This window comes from Pseudophryne corroboree, chromosome 4, assembly GCF_028390025.1.
Source record: "Pseudophryne corroboree isolate aPseCor3 chromosome 4, aPseCor3.hap2, whole genome shotgun sequence".
Lineage (NCBI taxonomy): Eukaryota > Metazoa > Chordata > Amphibia > Anura > Myobatrachidae > Pseudophryne > Pseudophryne corroboree.
In genome coordinates, this window is record NC_086447.1 from 197,705,761 (window position 1) to 197,724,863 (window position 19,103).

General features: G+C 37.8%; 21 non-coding genes across 21 annotated transcripts; all 21 read right to left on the reverse strand.

Annotated features, from left to right (window-relative positions):
• Nucleotides 1-409: 409 nt before the first annotated feature.
• TRNAF-GAA (transfer RNA phenylalanine (anticodon GAA)) lies at nucleotides 410-482 on the reverse strand. Its single transcript has one exon. It is a non-coding gene; the product is annotated as a tRNA-Phe (tRNA).
• A 349-nt stretch (nucleotides 483-831) lies between these two features.
• TRNAF-GAA (transfer RNA phenylalanine (anticodon GAA)) lies at nucleotides 832-904 on the reverse strand. The gene has a single exon. It is a non-coding gene; the product is annotated as a tRNA-Phe (tRNA).
• Nucleotides 905-1,500: 596 nt separating this feature from the next.
• On the reverse strand, nucleotides 1,501-1,573 carry TRNAF-GAA (transfer RNA phenylalanine (anticodon GAA)). The gene has a single exon. It is a non-coding gene; the product is annotated as a tRNA-Phe (tRNA).
• An 812-nt stretch (nucleotides 1,574-2,385) lies between these two features.
• TRNAF-GAA (transfer RNA phenylalanine (anticodon GAA)) lies at nucleotides 2,386-2,458 on the reverse strand. Its single transcript has one exon. It is a non-coding gene; the product is annotated as a tRNA-Phe (tRNA).
• An 812-nt stretch (nucleotides 2,459-3,270) lies between these two features.
• On the reverse strand, nucleotides 3,271-3,343 carry TRNAF-GAA (transfer RNA phenylalanine (anticodon GAA)). Its single transcript has one exon. It is a non-coding gene; the product is annotated as a tRNA-Phe (tRNA).
• Nucleotides 3,344-4,154: 811 nt separating this feature from the next.
• Nucleotides 4,155-4,227, reverse strand: TRNAF-GAA (transfer RNA phenylalanine (anticodon GAA)). The gene has a single exon. It is a non-coding gene; the product is annotated as a tRNA-Phe (tRNA).
• Nucleotides 4,228-5,041: 814 nt separating this feature from the next.
• Nucleotides 5,042-5,114, reverse strand: TRNAF-GAA (transfer RNA phenylalanine (anticodon GAA)). The gene has a single exon. It is a non-coding gene; the product is annotated as a tRNA-Phe (tRNA).
• Nucleotides 5,115-5,923: 809 nt separating this feature from the next.
• TRNAF-GAA (transfer RNA phenylalanine (anticodon GAA)) lies at nucleotides 5,924-5,996 on the reverse strand. The gene has a single exon. It is a non-coding gene; the product is annotated as a tRNA-Phe (tRNA).
• An 814-nt stretch (nucleotides 5,997-6,810) lies between these two features.
• TRNAF-GAA (transfer RNA phenylalanine (anticodon GAA)) lies at nucleotides 6,811-6,883 on the reverse strand. Its single transcript has one exon. It is a non-coding gene; the product is annotated as a tRNA-Phe (tRNA).
• Nucleotides 6,884-7,695: 812 nt separating this feature from the next.
• On the reverse strand, nucleotides 7,696-7,768 carry TRNAF-GAA (transfer RNA phenylalanine (anticodon GAA)). The gene has a single exon. It is a non-coding gene; the product is annotated as a tRNA-Phe (tRNA).
• A 1,686-nt stretch (nucleotides 7,769-9,454) lies between these two features.
• Nucleotides 9,455-9,527, reverse strand: TRNAF-GAA (transfer RNA phenylalanine (anticodon GAA)). The gene has a single exon. It is a non-coding gene; the product is annotated as a tRNA-Phe (tRNA).
• An 811-nt stretch (nucleotides 9,528-10,338) lies between these two features.
• Nucleotides 10,339-10,411, reverse strand: TRNAF-GAA (transfer RNA phenylalanine (anticodon GAA)). Its single transcript has one exon. It is a non-coding gene; the product is annotated as a tRNA-Phe (tRNA).
• Nucleotides 10,412-11,225: 814 nt separating this feature from the next.
• On the reverse strand, nucleotides 11,226-11,298 carry TRNAF-GAA (transfer RNA phenylalanine (anticodon GAA)). Its single transcript has one exon. It is a non-coding gene; the product is annotated as a tRNA-Phe (tRNA).
• An 811-nt stretch (nucleotides 11,299-12,109) lies between these two features.
• On the reverse strand, nucleotides 12,110-12,182 carry TRNAF-GAA (transfer RNA phenylalanine (anticodon GAA)). Its single transcript has one exon. It is a non-coding gene; the product is annotated as a tRNA-Phe (tRNA).
• An 814-nt stretch (nucleotides 12,183-12,996) lies between these two features.
• On the reverse strand, nucleotides 12,997-13,069 carry TRNAF-GAA (transfer RNA phenylalanine (anticodon GAA)). Its single transcript has one exon. It is a non-coding gene; the product is annotated as a tRNA-Phe (tRNA).
• An 811-nt stretch (nucleotides 13,070-13,880) lies between these two features.
• On the reverse strand, nucleotides 13,881-13,953 carry TRNAF-GAA (transfer RNA phenylalanine (anticodon GAA)). Its single transcript has one exon. It is a non-coding gene; the product is annotated as a tRNA-Phe (tRNA).
• An 814-nt stretch (nucleotides 13,954-14,767) lies between these two features.
• Nucleotides 14,768-14,840, reverse strand: TRNAF-GAA (transfer RNA phenylalanine (anticodon GAA)). The gene has a single exon. It is a non-coding gene; the product is annotated as a tRNA-Phe (tRNA).
• An 811-nt stretch (nucleotides 14,841-15,651) lies between these two features.
• Nucleotides 15,652-15,724, reverse strand: TRNAF-GAA (transfer RNA phenylalanine (anticodon GAA)). The gene has a single exon. It is a non-coding gene; the product is annotated as a tRNA-Phe (tRNA).
• An 814-nt stretch (nucleotides 15,725-16,538) lies between these two features.
• TRNAF-GAA (transfer RNA phenylalanine (anticodon GAA)) lies at nucleotides 16,539-16,611 on the reverse strand. The gene has a single exon. It is a non-coding gene; the product is annotated as a tRNA-Phe (tRNA).
• An 811-nt stretch (nucleotides 16,612-17,422) lies between these two features.
• Nucleotides 17,423-17,495, reverse strand: TRNAF-GAA (transfer RNA phenylalanine (anticodon GAA)). Its single transcript has one exon. It is a non-coding gene; the product is annotated as a tRNA-Phe (tRNA).
• An 814-nt stretch (nucleotides 17,496-18,309) lies between these two features.
• Nucleotides 18,310-18,382, reverse strand: TRNAF-GAA (transfer RNA phenylalanine (anticodon GAA)). Its single transcript has one exon. It is a non-coding gene; the product is annotated as a tRNA-Phe (tRNA).
• Nucleotides 18,383-19,103: the final 721 nt, after the last annotated feature.

The window sequence follows — 19,103 nt, forward strand, 5'->3', positions numbered from 1 at the left end:
TTAAGGTCTTCAGTCTATTGCTCTCACAACTGAGCTATTTTGGCAAGCTATACTGATAAGAATGTCTTTTTTTAGGAGCTAAAGATTTTGCAAACTTAAATAACATAAAATGCTTTTCAAGATCAAAACCTGAACACAACAGTTTTTGCTGCTAAATTGCTATTCAGTAGCAAAAGCAAACACCCAACCATGCTAAACCCCAGGATTGAACAAGACACCCTTAGATCTTCAGTCTAATGTTGTCACAACTGAGCTATTTCGCCAAGCTCTACTAATAAGAAATTCTTTTATTGGGTCTAATAATAATGCAAACTGTAATAACATGAAATGATCTTGAAGACCAGAACCTGAACACGGCAGTTTCTGCTGCTAAATTGCTATTCTGTAACAAAAAAACAGCAACTATATATGCCGAAACGAGGGATCAAACCAGGGACCTTTAGATCTTCAGTCTAACGCTCTCCCAACTGAGCTATTTTGGCTAATTGTGAAGCCGCATTTGGGGTTTTAGGCTGGGGAAAAAAAGTGCATTAAGTGTTCTTGATGAACAACACCTGATAATGAAAGATTCTGCTGGTAAATTGCTATTCTGTAACAAAAAAACAGCAACTAAACATGCCGAAACCCGGGATCGAACCAGGGACCTTTAGATCTTCAGTCTAACGCTCTCACAAAAGAGATATTTTGGCTAATTGTGACAGATGTGAAGTCGTATTTGGGGTTTTAGGTTGGGAAAAAAAGAGCATCAAGTGTTCTTGAAGAGCAACACCTTATAATGAAAGATTCTGCTGGTAAATTGCTATTCTGTAACAAAAATACAGCTACTAAACATGCCGAAACCTGGGATCGAACCAGGGACTTATAGATCTTCAGTCTAATGCTCTCCCAAATGAGCTATTGCAGCTACGTCTGACATTTAGAAAGTCTTTTTTGGTGTTTAAGATAAGGCAAACTGAAAGAACATCAAGTGTCCTAGAGGGCGAAACCTGAAAATAAACGTTTCTGCTGCTAAATTTCTTTTTGCTGAATTGCTACTCAGTAACAAAATGCAAACACCCAAACATGTGGAAACCCACGATCGTACTAGGGATTTTAAGGTCTTCAGTCTATTGCTCTCACAACTGAGCTATTTTGGTAAGTTATACTGATAAGAATGTCTTTTTTTGGAGCTAAAGATTTTGCAAACTGAAATAACATAAAATGTTTTTCAAGATCAAAACCTGAACACAACAGTTTTTGCTGCTAAATTGCTATTCAGTAGCAAAAGCAAACACCCAACCATGCTAAACCCCAGGATTGAACAAGACACCCTTAGATCTTCAGTCTAATGTTCTCACAACTGAGCTATTTTGCCAAGCTCTACTAATAAGAAATTATTTTATTGGGGCTAATAATAATGCAAACTGTAATAACATGAAATAATCTTGAAGACCAGAACCTGAACACGGCAGTTTCTGCTGCTAAATTGCTATTCTGTAACAAAAAAACAGCAACTAAATATGCCGAAACCCGGGATCGAACCAGGGACCTTTAGATCTTCAGTCTAACGCTCTCCCAACTGAGCTATTTCGGCTAATTGTGAAAGATGTCAAGCCGTATTTGGGGTTTTAGGCTGAGGAAAAAAAGAGCATTAAGTGTTCTTGATGAACAACACCTGATAATGAAAGATTCTGCTGGTAAATTGCTATTCTGTAACAAAAACACAGCTACTAAACATGCCAAAACCCGGGATCGAACCAGGAACTTATAGATCTTCAGTCTAATGCTCTCCCAAATGAGCTATTGCAGCTACGTCTGACATTGGGAAAGTCTTTTTTGGTGTTTAAGATAAGGCAAACTGAAAGAACATCAAGTGTCCTAGAGGGCGAAACCTGAAAATAAACGTTTCTGCTGCTAAATTTCTTTTTGCTGAATTGCTACTCAGTAACAAAATGCAAACACCCAAACATGTGGAAACCCACGATCGTACTAAGGATTTTAAGGTCTTCAGTCTATTGCTCTCACAACTGACCTATTTTGGCAAGCTATACTGATAAGAATGTCTTTTTTTGGAGCTAAAGATTTTGCAAACTGAAATAACATAAAATGTTTTTCAAGATCAAAAACTGAAAACAACAGTTTTTGCTGCTAAATTGCTATTCAGTAGCAAAAGCAAACACCCAACCATGCTAAACCCCAGGATTGAACAAGACACCCTTAGATCTTCAGTCTAATGTTCTCACAACTGAGCTATTTCGCCAAGCTCTACTAATAAGAAATTCTTTTATTGGGGCTAATAATAATGCAAACTGTAATAACATGAAATGTTCTTGAAGACCAGAACCTGAACACGGCAGTTTCTGCTGCTAAATTGCTATTCTGTAACAAAAAAACAGCAACTAAATATGCCGAAACCCGGGATCGAACCAGGGACCTTTAGATCTTCAGTCTAACGCTCTCCCAACTGAGCTATTTCGGCTAATTGTGAAAGATGTCAAGCCGTATTTGGGGTTTTAGGCTGGGAAAAAAAGAGCATTAAGTGTTCTTGATGAACAACACCTGATAATGAAAGATTCTGCTGGTAAATTGCTATTCTGTAACAAAAATACAGCAACTAAACATGCCGAATCCTGGGATCGAACCCAGGACCTTTAGATCTTCAGTTTAATGCTCTCACAAAAGAGCTATTGCGTGTAAGTCTGACGTTTAGAAAGTCTTTTTTGGTGTTTAAGATAAGGCAAACTGAAAGAACATCAAGTGTCCTAGAGGGCGAAACCTGAAAATGAAAGTTTCTGCTGCTAAATTTCTTTTTGCTGAATTGCTACTCAGTAACAAACTGCAAACACCCAAACATGTGGAAACCCACGATCGTACTAGGGATTTTAAGGTCTTCAGTCTATTGCTCTCACAACTGAGCTATTTTGGCAAGCTATACTGATAAGAATTTCTTTTTTTAGGAGCTAAAGATTTTGCAAACTGAAATAACATAAAATGCTTTTCAAGATCAAAACCTGAACACAACAGTTTTTGCTGCTAAATTGCTATTCAGTAGCAAAAGCAAACACCCAACCATGCTAAACCCCAGGATTGAACAAGACACCCTTAGATCTTCAGTCTAATGTTGTCACAACTGAGCTATTTCGCCAAGCTCTACTAATAAGAAATTATTTTATTGGGGCTAATAATAATGCAAACTGTAATAACATGAAATGTTCTTGAAGACCAGAACCTGAACACGGCAGTTTCTGCTGCTAAATTGCTATTCTGTAACAAAAAAAACAGCAATAAATATGCCGAAACCCGGGATCGAACCAGGGACCTTTAGATCTTCAGTCTAACGCTCTCCCAACTGAGCTATTTCGGCTGATTGTGACAGATGTGAAGTCGTATTTGGGGTTTTAGGTTGGGAAAAAAAGAGCATCAAGTGTTCTTGAAGAGCAACACCTTATAATGAAAGATTCTGCTGGTAAATTGCTATTCTGTAACAAAAATACAGCTACTAAACATGCCAAAACCCGGGATCGAACCAGGGACTTATAGATCTTCAGTCTAATGCTCTCCCAAATGAGCTATTGCAGCTACGTCTGACATTTGGAAAGTCTTTTTTGGTGTTTAAGATAAGGCAAACTGAAAGAACATCAATTGTCCTAGAGGGCGAAACCTGAAAATAAACGTTTCTGCTGCTAAATTTCTTTTTGCTGAATTGCTACTCAGTAACAAAATGCAAACACCCAAACATGTGGAAACCCACGATCGTACTAGGGATTTTAAGGTCTTCAGTCTATTGCTCTCACAACTGAGCTATTTTGGCAAGCTATACTGATAAGAATGTCTTTTTTTGGAGCTAAAGATTTTGCAAACTGAAATAACATAAAATGTTTTTCAAGATCAAAAACTGAAAACAACTGTTTTTGCTGCTAAATTGCTATTCAGTAGCAAAAGCAAACACCCAACCATGCTAAACCCCAGGATTGAACAAGACACCCTTAGATCTTCAGTCTAATGTTCTCACAACTGAGCTATTTCGCCAAGCTCTACTAATAAGAAATTCTTTTATTGGGGCTAATAATAATGCAAACTGTAATAACATGAAATGATCTTGAAGACCAGAACCTGAACACGGCAGTTTCTGCTGCTAAATTGCTATTCTGTAACAAAAAAAAAGGAACTAAATATGCCGAAACCCGGGATCGAACCAGGGACCTTTAGATCTTCAGTCTAACGCTCTCCCAACTGAGCTATTTCGGCTAATTGTGAAAGATGTCAAGCCGTATTTGGGGTTTTAGGCTGGGAAAAAAAAGAGCATTAAGTGTTCTTGATGAACAACACCTGATAATGAAAGATTCTGCTGGTAAATTGCTATTCTGTAACAAAAATACAGCAACTAAACATGCCGAATCCTGGGATCGAACCCAGGACCTTTAGATCTTCAGTTTAATGCTCTCACAAAAGAGATATTGTGTGTAAGTCTGACGTTTAGAAAGTCTTTTTTGGTGTTTAAGATAAGGCAAACTGAAAGAACATCAAGTGTCCTAGAGGGCGAAACCTGAAAATGAAAGTTTCTGCTGCTAAATTTCTTTTTGCTGAATTGCTACTCAGTAACAAACTGCAAACACCCAAACATGTGGAAACCCACGATCGTACTAGGGATTTTAAGGTCTTCAGTCTATTGCTCTCACAACTGAGCTATTTTGGCAAGCTATACTGATAAGAATGTCTTTTTTTAGGAGCTAAAGATTTTGCAAACTGAAATAACATAAAATGCTTTTCAAGATCAAAACCTGAACACAACAGTTTTTGCTGCTAAATTGCTATTCAGTAGCAAAAGCAAACACCCAACCATGCTAAACCCCAGGATTGAACAAGACACCCTTAGATCTTCAGTCTAATGTTGTCACAACTGAGCTATTTCGCCAAGCTCTACTAATAAGAAATTCTTTTATTGGGGCTAATAATAATGCAAACTGTAATAACATGAAATGTTCTTGAAGACCAGAACCTGAACACGGCAGTTTCTGCTGCTAAATTGCTATTCTGTAACAAAAAAAACAGCAACTAAATATGCCGAAACCCGGGATCGAACAAGGGACCTTTAGATCTTCAGTCTAACGCTCTCCCAACTGAGCTATTTCTGCTAATTGTGACAGATGTGAAGTCGTATTTGGGGTTTTAGGTTGGGAAAAAAAGAGCATCAAGTGTTCTTGAAGAGCAACACCTTATAATGAAAGATTCTGCTGGTAAATTGCTATTCTGTAACAAAAATACAGCTACTAAACATGCCGAAACCCGGGATCAAGCCAGGGACTTATAGATCTTCAGTCTAATGCTCTCCCAAATGAGCTATTGCAGCTACGTCTGACATTTGGAAAGTCTTTTTTGGTGTTTAAGATAAGGCAAACTGAAAGAACATCAAGTGTCCTAGAGGGCGAAACCTGAAAATAAACGTTTCTGCTGCTAAATTTCTTTTTGCTGAATTGCTACTCAGTAACAAAATGCAAACACCCAAACATGTGGAAACCCACGATCGTACTAGGGATTTTAAGGTCTTCAGTCTATTGCTCTCACAACTGAGCTAGTTTGGCAAGCTATACTGATAAGAATGTCTTTTTTTGGAGCTAAAGATTTTGCAAACTGAAATAACAAAATGTTTTTCAAGATCAAAAACTGAAAACAACAGTTTTTGCTGCTAAATTGCTATTCAGTAGCAAAAGCAAACACCCAACCATGCTAAACCCCAGGATTGAACAAGACACCCTTAGATCTTCAGTCTAATGTTCTCACAACTGAGCTATTTCGCCAAGCTCTACTAATAAGAAATTCTTTTATTGGGGCTAATAATAATTCAAACTGTAATAACATGAAATGATCTTGAAGACCAGAACCTGAACACGGCAGTTTCTGCTGCTAAATTGCTATCCTGTAACAAAAAAACAGCAACTAAATATGCCGAAACCCGGGATCGAACCAGGGACCTTTAGATCTTCAGTCTAACGCTCTCCCAACTGAGCTATTTCGGCTAATTGTGAAAGATGTCAAGCCGTATTTGGGGTTTTAGGCTGGGGAAAAAAAGAGCATTAAGTGTTCTTGATGAACAACACCTGATAATGAAAGATTCTGCTGGTAAATTGCTATTCTGTAACAAAAATACAGCAACTAAACATGCCGAATCCTGGGATCGAACCCAGGACCTTTAGATCTTCAGTTTAATGCTCTCACAAAAGAGATATTGCGTGTAAGTCTGACGTTTAGAAAGTCTTTTTTGGTGTTTAAGATAAGGCAAACTGAAAGAACATCAAGTGTCCTAGAGGGCGAAACCAGAAAATGAAAGTTTCTGCTGCTAAATTCCTTTTTGCTGAATTGCTACTCAGTAACAAACTGCAAACACCCAAACATGTGGAAACCCACGATCGTACTAGGGATTTTAAGGTCTTCAGTCTATTGCTCTCACAACTGAGCTATTTTGGCAAGCTATACTGATAAGAATGTCTTTTTTTAGGAGCTAAAGATTTTGCAAACTGAAATAACATAAAATGCTTTTCAAGATCAAAACCTGAACACAACAGTTTTTGCTGCTAAATTGCTATTCAGTAGCAAAAGCAAACACCCAACCATGCTAAACCCCAGGATTGAACAAGACACCCTTAGATCTTCAGTCTAATGTTGTCACAACTGAGCTATTTCGCCAAGCTCTACTAATAAGAAATTCTTTTATTGGGGCTAATAATAATGCAAACTGTAATAACATGAAATGTTCTTGAAGACCAGAACCTGAACACGGCAGTTTCTGCTGCTAAATTGCTATTCTGTAACAAAAAAAACAGCAACTAAATATGCCGAAACCCGGGATCGAACCAGGGACCTTTAGATCTTCAGTCTAACGCTCTCCCAACTGAGCTATTTCGGCTAATTGTGACAGATGTGAAGTCGTATTTGGGGTTTTAGGTTGGGAAAAAAAGAGCATCAAGTGTTCTTTAAGAGCAACACCTTATAATGAAAGATTCTGCTGGTAAATTGCTATTCTGTAACAAAAATACAGCTACTAAACATGCCGAAACCCGGGATTGAACCAGGGACTTATAGATCTTCAGTCTAATGCTCTCCCAAATGAGCTATTGCAGCTACGTCTGACATTTGGAAAGTCTTTTTTGGTGTTTAAGATAAGGCAAACTGAAAGAACATCAAGTGTCCTAGAGGACGAAACCTGAAAATAAACGTTTCTGCTGCTAAATTTCTTTTTGCTGAATTGCTACTCAGTAACAAAATGCAAACACCCAAACATGTGGAAACCCACGATCGTACTAGGGATTTTAAGGTCTTCAGTCTATTGCTCTCACAACTGAGCTATTTTGGCAAGCTATACTGATAAGAATGTCTTTTTTTGGAGCTAAAGATTTTGCAAACTGAAATAACATAAAATGTTTTTCAAGATCAAAAACTGAAAACAACTGTTTTTGCTGCTAAATTGCTATTCAGTAGCAAAAGCAAACACCCAACCATGCTAAACCCCAGGATTGAACAAGACACCCTTAGATCTTCAGTCTAATGTTGTCACAACTGAGCTATTTCGCCAAGCTCTACTAATAAGAAATTCTTTTATTGGGGCTAATAATAATGCAAACTGTAATAACATGAAATGTTCTTGAAGACCAGAACCTGAACACGGCAGTTTCTGCTGCTAAATTGCTATTCTGTAACAAAAAAAACAGCAACTAAATATGCCGAAACCCGGGATCGAACCAGGGACCTTTAGATCTTCAGTCTAACGCTCTCCCAACTGAGCTATTTCGGCTGATTGTGACAGATGTGAAGTCGTATTTGGGGTTTTAGGTTGGGAAAAAAAGAGCATCAAGTGTTCTTGAAGAGCAACACCTTATAATGAAAGATTCTGCTGGTAAATTGCTATTCTGTAACAAAAATACAGCTACTAAACATGCCAAAACCCGGGATCGAACCAGGGACTTATAGATCTTCAGTCTAATGCTCTCCCAAATGAGCTATTGCACCTACGTCTGACATTTGGAAAGTCTTTTTTGGTGTTTAAGATAAGGCAAACTGAAAGAACATCAAGTGTCCTAGAGGGCGAAACCTGAAAATAAACGTTTCTGCTGCTAAATTTCTTTTTGCTGAATTGCTACTCAGTAACAAAATGCAAACACCCAAACATGTGGAAACCCACGATCGTACTAGGGATTTTAAGGTCTTCAGTCTATTGCTCTCACAACTGAGCTATTTTGGCAAGCTATACTGATAAGAATGTCTTTTTTTGGAGCTAAAGATTTTGCAAACTGAAATAACATAAAATGTTTTTCAAGATCAAAAACTGAAAACAACTGTTTTTGCTGCTAAATTGCTATTCAGTAGCAAAAGCAAACACCCAACCATGCTAAACCCCAGGATTGAACAAGACACCCTTAGATCTTCAGTCTAATGTTGTCACAACTGAGCTATTTCGCCAAGCTCTACTAATAAGAAATTCTTTTATTGGGGCTAATAATAATGCAAACTGTAATAACATGAAATGATCTTGAAGACCAGAACCTGAACACGGCAGTTTCAGCTGCTAAATTGCTATTCTGTAACAAAAAAAAAGGAACTAAATATGCCGAAACCCGGGACCTTTAGATCTTCAGTCTAACGCTCTCCCAACTGAGCTATTTCGGCTAATTGTGAAAGATGTCAAGCCGTATTTGGGGTTTTAGGCTGGGAAAAAAAAGAGCATTAAGTGTTCTTGATGAACAACACCTGATAATGAAAGATTCTGCTGGTAAATTGCTATTCTGTAACAAAAATACAGCAACTAAACATGCCGAATCCTGGGATCGAACCCAGGACCCTTAGATCTTCAGTTTAATGCTCTCACAAAAGAAATATTGCGTGTAAGTCTGACGTTTAGAAAGTCTTTTTTGGTGTTTAAGATAAGGCAAACTGAAAGAACATCAAGTGTCCTAGAGGGCGAAACCTGAAAATGAAAGTTTCTGCTGCTAAATTTATTTTTGCTGAATTGCTACTCAGTAACAAACTGCAAACACCCAAACATGTGGAAACCCACGATCGTACTAGGGATTTTAAGGTCTTCAGTCTATTGCTCTCACAACTGAGCTATTTTGGCAAGCTATACTGATAAGAATGTCTTTTTTTAGGAGCTAAAGATTTTGCAAACTGAAATAACATAAAATGCTTTTCAAGATCAAAACCTGAACACAACAGTTTTTGCTGCTAAATTGCAATTCAGTAGCAAAAGCAAACACCTAACCATGCTAAACCCCAGGATTGAACAAGACACCCTTAGATCTTCAGTCTAATGTTGTCACAACTGAGCTATTTCGCCAAGCTCTACTAATAAGAAATTATTTTATTGGGGCTAATAATAATGCAAACTGTAATAACATGAAATGTTCTTGAAGACCAGAACCTGAACACGGCAGTTTCTGCTGCTAAATTGCTATTCTGTAACAAAAAAAACAGCAACTAAATATGCCGAAACCCGGGATCGAACATGGGACCTTTAGATCTTCAGTCTAACGCTCTCCCAACTGAGCTATTTCTGCTAGTTGTGACAGATGTGAAGTCGTATTTGGGGTTTTAGGTTGGGAAAAAAAGAGCATCAAGTGTTCTTGAAGAGCAACACCTTATAATGAAAGATTCTGCTGGTAAATTGCTATTCTGTAACAAAAATACAGCTACTAAACATGCTGAAACCCGGGATCAAACCAGGGACTTATAGATCTTCAGTCTAATGCTCTCCCAAATGAGCTATTGCAGCTACGTCTGACATTTGGAAAGTCTTTTTTGGTGTTTAAGATAAGGCAAACTGAAAGAACATCAAGTGTCCTAGAGGGCGAAACCTGAAAATAAACGTTTCTGCTGCTAAATTTCTTTTTGCTGAATTGCTACTCAGTAACAAAATGCAAACACCCAAACATGTGGAAACCCACGATCGTACTAGGGATTTTAAGGTCTTCAGTCTATTGCTCTCACAACTGAGCTAGTTTGGCAAGCTATACTGATAAGAATGTCTTTTTTTGGAGCTAAAGATTTTGCAAACTGAAATAACATAAAATGTTTTTCAAGATCAAAAACTGAAAACAACAGTTTTTGCTGCTAAATTGCTATTCAGTAGCAAAAGCAAACACCCAACCATGCTAAACCCCAGGATTGAACAAGACACCCTTAGTTCTTCAGTCTAATGTTCTCACAACTGAGCTATTTCGCCAAGCTCTACTAATAAGAAATTCTTTTATTGGGGCTAATAATAATGCAAACTGTAATAACATGAAATGATCTTGAAGACCAGAACCTGAACACGGCAGTTTCTGCTGCTAAATTGCTATTCTGTATCAAAAAAACAGCAACTAAATATGCCGAAACCCGGTATCGAACCAGGGACCTTTAGATCTTCAGTCTAACGCTCTCCCAACTGAGCTATTTCGGCTAATTGTGAAAGATGTCAAGCCGTATTTGGGGTTTTAGGCTGGGAAAAAAAAGAGCATTAAGTGTTCTAGATGAACAACACCTGATAATGAAAGATTCTGCTGGTAAATTGCTATTCTGTAACAAAAATACAGCAACTAAACATGCCGAATCTTGGGATCGAACCCAGGACCTTTAGATCTTCAGTTTAATGCTCTCACAAAAGAGCTATTGCGTGTAAGTCTGACGTTTAGAAAGTCTTTTTTGGTGTTTAAGATAAGGCAAACTGATAGAACATCAAGTGTCCTAGAGGGCGAAACCTGAAAATGAAAGTTTCTGCTGCTAAATTTCTTTTTGCTGAATTGCTACTCAGTAACAAACTGCAAACACCCAAACATGTGGAAACCCACGATCGTACTAGGGATTTTAAGGTCTTCAGTCTATTGCTCTCACAACTGAGCTATTTTGGCAAGCTATACTGATAAGAATGTCTTTTTTTAGGAGCTAAAGATTTTGCAAACTGAAATAACATAAAATGCTTTTCAAGATCAAAACCTGAACACAACAGTTTTTGCTGCTAAATTGCTATTCAGTAGCAAAAGCAAACACCCAACCATGCTAAACCCCAGGATTGAACAAGACACCCTTAGATCTTCAGTCTAATGTTGTCACAACTGAGCTATTTCGCCAAGCTCTACTAATAAGAAATTCTTTTATTGGGGCTAATAATAATGCAAACTGTAATAACATGAAATGTTCTTGAAGACCAGAACCTGAACACGGCAGTTTCTGCTGCTAAATTGCTATTCTGTAACAAAAAAAACAGCAACTAAATATGCCGAAACCCGGGATCGAACCAGGGACCTTTAGATCTTCAGTCTAACGCTCTCCCAACTGAGCTATTTCGGCTAATTGTGACAGATGTGAAGTCGTATTTGGGGTTTTAGGTTGGGAAAAAAAGAGCATCAAGTGTTCTTGAAGAGCAACACCTTATAATGAAAGATTCTGCTGGTAAATTGCTATTCTGTAACAAAAATACAGCTACTAAACATGCCGAAACCCGGGATCGAACCAGGGACTTATAGATCTTCAGTCTAATGCTCTCCCAAATGAGCTATTGCACCTACGTCTGACATTTGGAAAGTCTTTTTTGGTGTTTAAGATAAGGCAAACTGAAAGAACATCAAGTGTCCTAGAGGGCGAAACCTGAAAATAAACGTTTCTGCTGCTAAATTTCTTTTTGCTGAATTGCTACTCAGTAACAAAATGCAAACACCCAAACATGTGGAAACCCACGATCGTACTAGGGATTTTAAGGTCTTCAGTCTATTGCTCTCACAACTGAGCTATTTTGGCAAGCTATACTGATAAGAATGTCTTTTTTTGGAGCTAAAGATTTTGCAAACTGAAATAACATAAAATGTTTTTCAAGATCAAAAACTGAAAACAACTGTTTTTGCTGCTAAATTGCTATTCAGTAGCAAAAGCAAACACCCAACCATGCTAAACCCCAGGATTGAACAAGACACCCTTAGATCTTCAGTCTAATGTTGTCACAACTGAGCTATTTCGCCAAGCTCTACTAATAAGAAATTCTTTTATTGGGGCTAATAATAATGCAAACTGTAATAACATGAAATGATCTTGAAGACCAGAACCTGAACACGGCAGTTTCAGCTGCTAAATTGCTATTCTGTAACAAAAAAAAAGGAACTAAATATGCCGAAACCCGGGATCGAACCAGGGACCTTTAGATCTTCAGTCTAACGCTCTCCCAACTGAGCTATTTCGGCTAATTGTGAAAGATGTCAAGCCGTATTTGGGGTTTTAGGCTGGGAAAAAAAAGAGCATTAAGTGTTCTTGATGAACAACACCTGATAATGAAAGATTCTGCTGGTAAATTGCTATTCTGTAACAAAAATACAGCAACTAAACATGCCGAATCCTGGGATCGAACCCAGGACCTTTAGATCTTCAGTTTAATGCTCTCACAAAAGAAATATTGCGTGTAAGTCTGACGTTTAGAAAGTCTTTTTTGGTGTTTAAGATAAGGCAAACTGAAAGAACATCAAGTGTCCTAGAGGGCGAAACCTGAAAATGAAAGTTTCTGCTGCTAAATTTATTTTTGCTGAATTGCTACTCAGTAACAAACTGCAAACACCCAAACATGTGGAAACCCACGATCGTACTAGGGATTTTAAGGTCTTCAGTCTATTGCTCTCACAACTGAGCTATTTTGGCAAGCTATACTGATAAGAATGTCTTTTTTTAGGAGCTAAAGATTTTGCAAACTGAAATAACATAAAATGCTTTTCAAGATCAAAACCTGAACACAACAGTTTTTGCTGCTAAATTGCAATTCAGTAGCAAAAGCAAACACCTAACCATGCTAAACCCCAGGATTGAACAAGACACCCTTAGATCTTCAGTCTAATGTTGTCACAACTGAGCTATTTCGCCAAGCTCTACTAATAAGAAATTATTTTATTGGGGCTAATAATAATGCAAACTGTAATAACATGAAATGTTCTTGAAGACCAGAACCTGAACACGGCAGTTTCTGCTGCTAAATTGCTATTCTGTAACAAAAAAAACAGCAACTAAATATGCCGAAACCCGGGATCGAACATGGGACCTTTAGATCTTCAGTCTAACGCTCTCCCAACTGAGCTATTTCTGCTAGTTGTGACAGATGTGAAGTCGTATTTGGGGTTTTAGGTTGGGGAAAAAAGAGCATCAAGTGTTCTTGAAGAGCAACACCTTATAATGAAAGATTCTGCTGGTAAATTGCTATTCTGTAACAAAAATACAGCTACTAAACATGCCGAAACCCGGGATCAAACCAGGGACTTATAGATCTTCAGTCTAATGCTCTCCCAAATGAGCTATTGCAGCTACGTCTGACATTTGGAAAGTCTTTTTTGGTGTTTAAGATAAGGCAAACTGAAAGAACATCAAGTGTCCTAGAGGGCGAAACCTGAAAATAAACGTTTCTGCTGCTAAATTTCTTTTTGCTGAATTGCTACTCAGTAACAAAATGCAAACACCCAAACATGTGGAAACCCACGATCGTACTAGGGATTTTAAGGTCTTCAGTCTATTGCTCTCACAACTGAGCTAGTTTGGCAAGCTATACTGATAAGAATGTCTTTTTTTGGAGCTAAAGATTTTGCAAACTGAAATAACATAAAATGTTTTTCAAGATCAAAAACTGAAAACAACAGTTTTTGCTGCTAAATTGCTATTCAGTAGCAAAAGCAAACACCCAACCATGCTAAACCCCAGGATTGAACAAGACACCCTTAGTTCTTCAGTCTAATGTTCTCACAACTGAGCTATTTCGCCAAGCTCTACTAATAAGAAATTCTTTTATTGGGGCTAATAATAATGCAAACTGTAATAACATGAAATGATCTTGAAGACCAGAACCTGAACACGGCAGTTTCTGCTGCTAAATTGCTATTCTGTATCAAAAAAACAGCAACTAAATATGCCGAAACCCGGTATCGAACCAGGGACCTTTAGATCTTCAGTCTAACGCTCTCCCAACTGAGCTATTTCGGCTAATTGTGAAAGATGTCAAGCCGTATTTGGGGTTTTAGGCTGGGAAAAAAAAGAGCATTAAGTGTTCTAGATGAACAACACCTGATAATGAAAGATTCTGCTGGTAAATTGCTATTCTGTAACAAAAATACAGCAACTAAACATGCCGAATCTTGGGATCGAACCCAGGACCTTTAGATCTTCAGTTTAATGCTCTCACAAAAGAGCTATTGCGTGTAAGTCTGACGTTTAGAAAGTCTTTTTTGGTGTTTAAGATAAGGCAAACTGATAGAACATCAAGTGTCCTAGAGGGCGAAACCTGAAAATGAAAGTTTCTGCTGCTAAATTTCTTTTTGCTGAATTGCTACTCAGTAACAAACTGCAAACACCCAAACATGTGGAAACCCACGATCGTACTAGGGATTTTAAGGTCTTCAGTCTATTGCTCTCACAACTGAGCTATTTTGGCAAGCTATACTGATAAGAATGTCTTTTTTTAGGAGCTAAAGATTTTGCAAACTGAAATAACATAAAATGCTTTTCAAGATCAAAACCTGAACACAACAGTTTTTGCTGCTAAATTGCTATTCAGTAGCAAAAGCAAACACCCAACCATGCTAAACCCCAGGATTGAACAAGACACCCTTAGATCTTCAGTCTAATGTTGTCACAACTGAGCTATTTCGCCAAGCTCTACTAATAAGAAATTCTTTTATTGGGGCTAATAATAATGCAAACTGTAATAACATGAAATGTTCTTGAAGACCAGAACCTGAACACGGCAGTTTCTGCTGCTAAATTGCTATTCTGTAACAAAAAAAACAGCAACTAAATATGCCGAAACCCGGGATCGAACCAGGGACCTTTAGATCTTCAGTCTAACGCTCTCCCAACTGAGCTATTTCGGCTAATTGTGACAGATGTGAAGTCGTATTTGGGGTTTTAGGTTGGGAAAAAAAGAGCATCAAGTGTTCTTGAAGAGCAACACCTTATAATGAAAGATTCTGCTGGTAAATTGCTATTCTGTAACAAAAATACAGCTACTAAACATGCCGAAACCCGGGATCGAACCAGGGACTTATAAATCTTCAGTCTAATGCTCTCCCAAATGAGCTATTGCAGCTACGTCTGACATTGAGAAAGTCTTTTTTGGTGTTTAAGATAAGGCAAACTGAAAGAACATCAAGTGTCCTAGAGGGCGAAACCTGAAAATAAACGTTTCTGCTGCTAAATTTCTTTTTGCTGAATTGCTACTCAGTAACAAAATGCAAACACCCAAACATGTGGAAACCCACGATCGTACTAGGAATTTTAAGGTCTTCAGTCTATTGCTCTCACAACTGACCTATTTTGGCAAGCTATACTGATAAGAATTTCTTTTTTTGGAGCTAAAGATTTTGCAAACTGAAATAACATAAAATGTTTTTCAAGATCAAAAACTGAAAACAACAGTTTTTGCTGCTAAATTGCTATTCAGTAGCAAAAGCAAACACCCAACCATGCTAAACCCCAGGATTGAACAAGACACCCTTAGATCTTCAGTCTAATGTTCTCACAACTGAGCTATTTCGCCAAGCTCTACTAATAAGAAATTCTTTTATTGGGGCTAATAATAATTCAAACTGTAATAACATGAAATGATCTTGAAGACCAGAACCTGAACACGGCAGTTTCTGCTGCTAAATTGCTATTCTGTAACAAAAAAACAGCAACTAAATATGCCGAAACCCGGGATCGAACCAGGGACCTTTAGATCTTCAGTCTAACGCTCTCCCAACTGAGCTATTTCGGCTAATTGTGAAAGATGTCAAGCCGTATTTGGGGTTTTAGGCTGGGGAAAAAAAGAGCATTAAGTGTTCTTGATGAACAACACCTGATAATGAAAGATTCTGCTGGTAAATTGCTATTCTGTAACAAAAATACAGCAACTAAACATGCCGAATCCTGGGATCGAACCCAGGACCTTTAGATCTTCAGTTTAATGCTCTCACAAAAGAGATATTGCGTGTAAGTCTGACGTTTAGAAAGTCTTTTTTGGTGTTTAAGATAAGGCAAACTGAAAGAACATCAAGTGTCCTAGAGGGCGAAACCTGAAAATGAAAGTTTCTGCTGCTAAATTCCTTTTTGCTGAATTGCTACTCAGTAACAAACTGCAAACACCCAAACATGTGGAAACCCACGATCGTACTAGGGATTTTAAGGTCTTCAGTCTATTGCTCTCACAACTGAGCTATTTTGGCAAGCTATACTGATAAGAATGTCTTTTTTTAGGAGCTAAAGATTTTGCAAACTGAAATAACATAAAATGCTTTTCAAGATCAAAACCTGAACACAACAGTTTTTGCTGCTAAATTGCTATTCAGTAGCAAAAGCAAACACCCAACCATGCTAAACCCCAGGATTGAACAAGACACCCTTAGATCTTCAGTCTAATGTTGTCACAACTGAGCTATTTCGCCAAGCTCTACTAATAAGAAATTCTTTTATTGGGGCTAATAATAATGCAAACTGTAATAACATGAAATGTTCTTGAAGACCAGAACCTGAACACGGCAGTTTCTGCTGCTAAATTGCTATTCTGTAACAAAAAAAACAGCAACTAAATATGCCGAAACCCGGGATCGAACCAGGGACCTTTAGATCTTCAGTCTAATGCTCTCCCAACTGAGCTATTTCGGCTAATTGTGACAGATGTGAAGTCGTATTTGGGGTTTTAGGTTGGGAAAAAAAGAGCATCAAGTGTTCTTGAAGAGCAACACCTTATAATGAAAGATTCTGCTGGTAAATTGCTATTCTGTAACAAAAATACAGCTACTAAACATGCCGAAACCCGGGATCGAACCAGGGACTTATAGATCTTCAGTCTAATGCTCTCCCAAATGAGCTATTGCAGCTACGTCTGACATTTGGAAAGTCTTTTTTGGTGTTTAAGATAAGGCAAACTGAAAGAACATCAAGTGTCTTAGAGGACGAAACCTGAAAATAAACGTTTCTGCTGCTAAATTTCTTTTTGCTGAATTGCTACTCAGTAACAAAATGCAAACACCCAAACATGTGGAAACCCACGATCGTACTAGGGATTTTAAGGTCTTCAGTCTATTGCTCTCACAACTGAGCTATTTTGGCAAGCTATACTGATAAGAATGTCTTTTTTTGGAGCTAAAGATTTTGCAAACTGAAATAACATAAAATGTTTTTCAAGATCAAAAACTGAAAACAACTGTTTTTGCTGCTAAATTGCTATTCAGTAGCAAAAGCAAACACCCAACCATGCTAAACCCCAGGATTGAACAAGACACCCTTAGATCTTCAGTCTAATGTTCTCACAACTGAGCTATTTCGCCAAGCTCTACTAATAAGAAATTCTTTTATTGGGGCTAATAATAATGCAAACTGTAATAACATGAAATGATCTTGAAGACCAGAACCTGAACACGGCAGTTTCTGCTGCTAAATTGCTATTCTGTAACAAAAAAACAGCAACTAAATATGCCGAAACCCGGGATCGAACCAGGGACCTTTAGATCTTCAGTCTAACGCTCTCCCAACTGAGCTATTTCGGCTAATTGTGAAAGATGTCAAGCCGTATTTGGGGTTTTAGGCTGGGGAAAAAAAGAGCATTAAGTGTTCTTGATGAACAACACCTGATAATGAAAGATTCTGCTGGTAAATTGCTATTCTGAAACAAAAATACAGCAACTAAACATGCCGAATCCTGGGATCGAACCCAGGACCTTTAGATCTTCAGTTTAATGCTCTCACAAAAGAGATATTGCGTGTAAGTCTGACGTTTAGAAAGTCTTTTTTGGTGTTTAAGATAAGGCAAACTGAAAGAACATCAAGTGTCCTAGAGGGCGAAACCTGAAAATGAAAGTTTCTGCTGCTAAATTTCTTTTTGCTGAATTGCTACTCAGTAACAAACTGCAAACACCCAAACATGTGGAAACCCACGATCGTACTAGGGATTTTAAGGTCTTCAGTCTATTGCTCTCACAACTGAGCTATTTTGGCAAGCTATACTGATAAGAATGTCTTTTTTTAGGAGCTAAAGATTTTGCAAACTGAAATAACATAAAATGCTTTTCAAGATCAAAACCTGAACACAACAGTTTTTGCTGCAAAATTGCTATTCAGTAGCAAAAGCAAACACCTAACCATGCTAAACCCCAGGATTGAACAAGACATCCTTAGATCTTCAGTCTAATGTTGTCACAACTGAGCTATTTCGCCAAGCTCTACTAATAAGAAATTATTTTATTGGGGCTAATAATAATGCAAACTGTAATAACATGAAATGTTCTTGAAGACCAGAACCTGAACACGGCAGTTTCTGCTGCTAAATTGCTATTCTGTAACAAAAAAAACAGCAACTAAATATGCCGAAACCCGGGATCGAACCAGGGACCTTTAGATCTTCAGTCTAACGCTCTCCCAACTGAGCTATTTCGGCTAATTGTGACAGATGTGAAGTCGAATTTGGGGTTTTAGGTTGGGGAAAAAAGAGCATCAAGTGTTCTTGAAGAGCAACACCTTATAATGAAAGATTCTGCTGGTAAATTGCTATTCTGTAACAAAAATACAGCTACTAAACATGCCAAAACCCGGGATCAAACCAGGGACTTATAGATCTTCAGTCTAATGCTCTCCCAAATGAGCTATTGCAGCTACGTCTGACATTTGGAAAGTCTTTTTTGGTGTTTAAGATAAGGCAAACTGAAAGAACATCAAGTGTCCTAGAGGGCGAAACCTGAAAATAAACGTTTCTGCTGCTAAATTTCTTTTTGCTGAATTGCTACTCAGTAACAAAATGCAAACACCCAAACATGTGGAAACCCACGATCGTACTAGGGATTTTAAGGTCTTCAGTCTATTGCTCTCACAACTGAGCTAGTTTGGCAAGCTATACTGATAAGAATGTCTTTTTTTTGGAGCTAAAGATTTTGCAAACTGAAATAACATAAAATGTTTTTCAAGATCAAAAACTGAAAACAACAGTTTTTGCTGCTAAATTGCTATTCAGTAGCAAAAGCAAACACCCAACCATGCTAAACCCCAGGATTGAACAAGACACCCTTAGATCTTCAGTCTAATGTTCTCACAACTGAGCTATTTCGCCAAGCTCTACTAATAAGAAATTCTTTTATTGGGGCTAATAATAATGCAAACTGTAA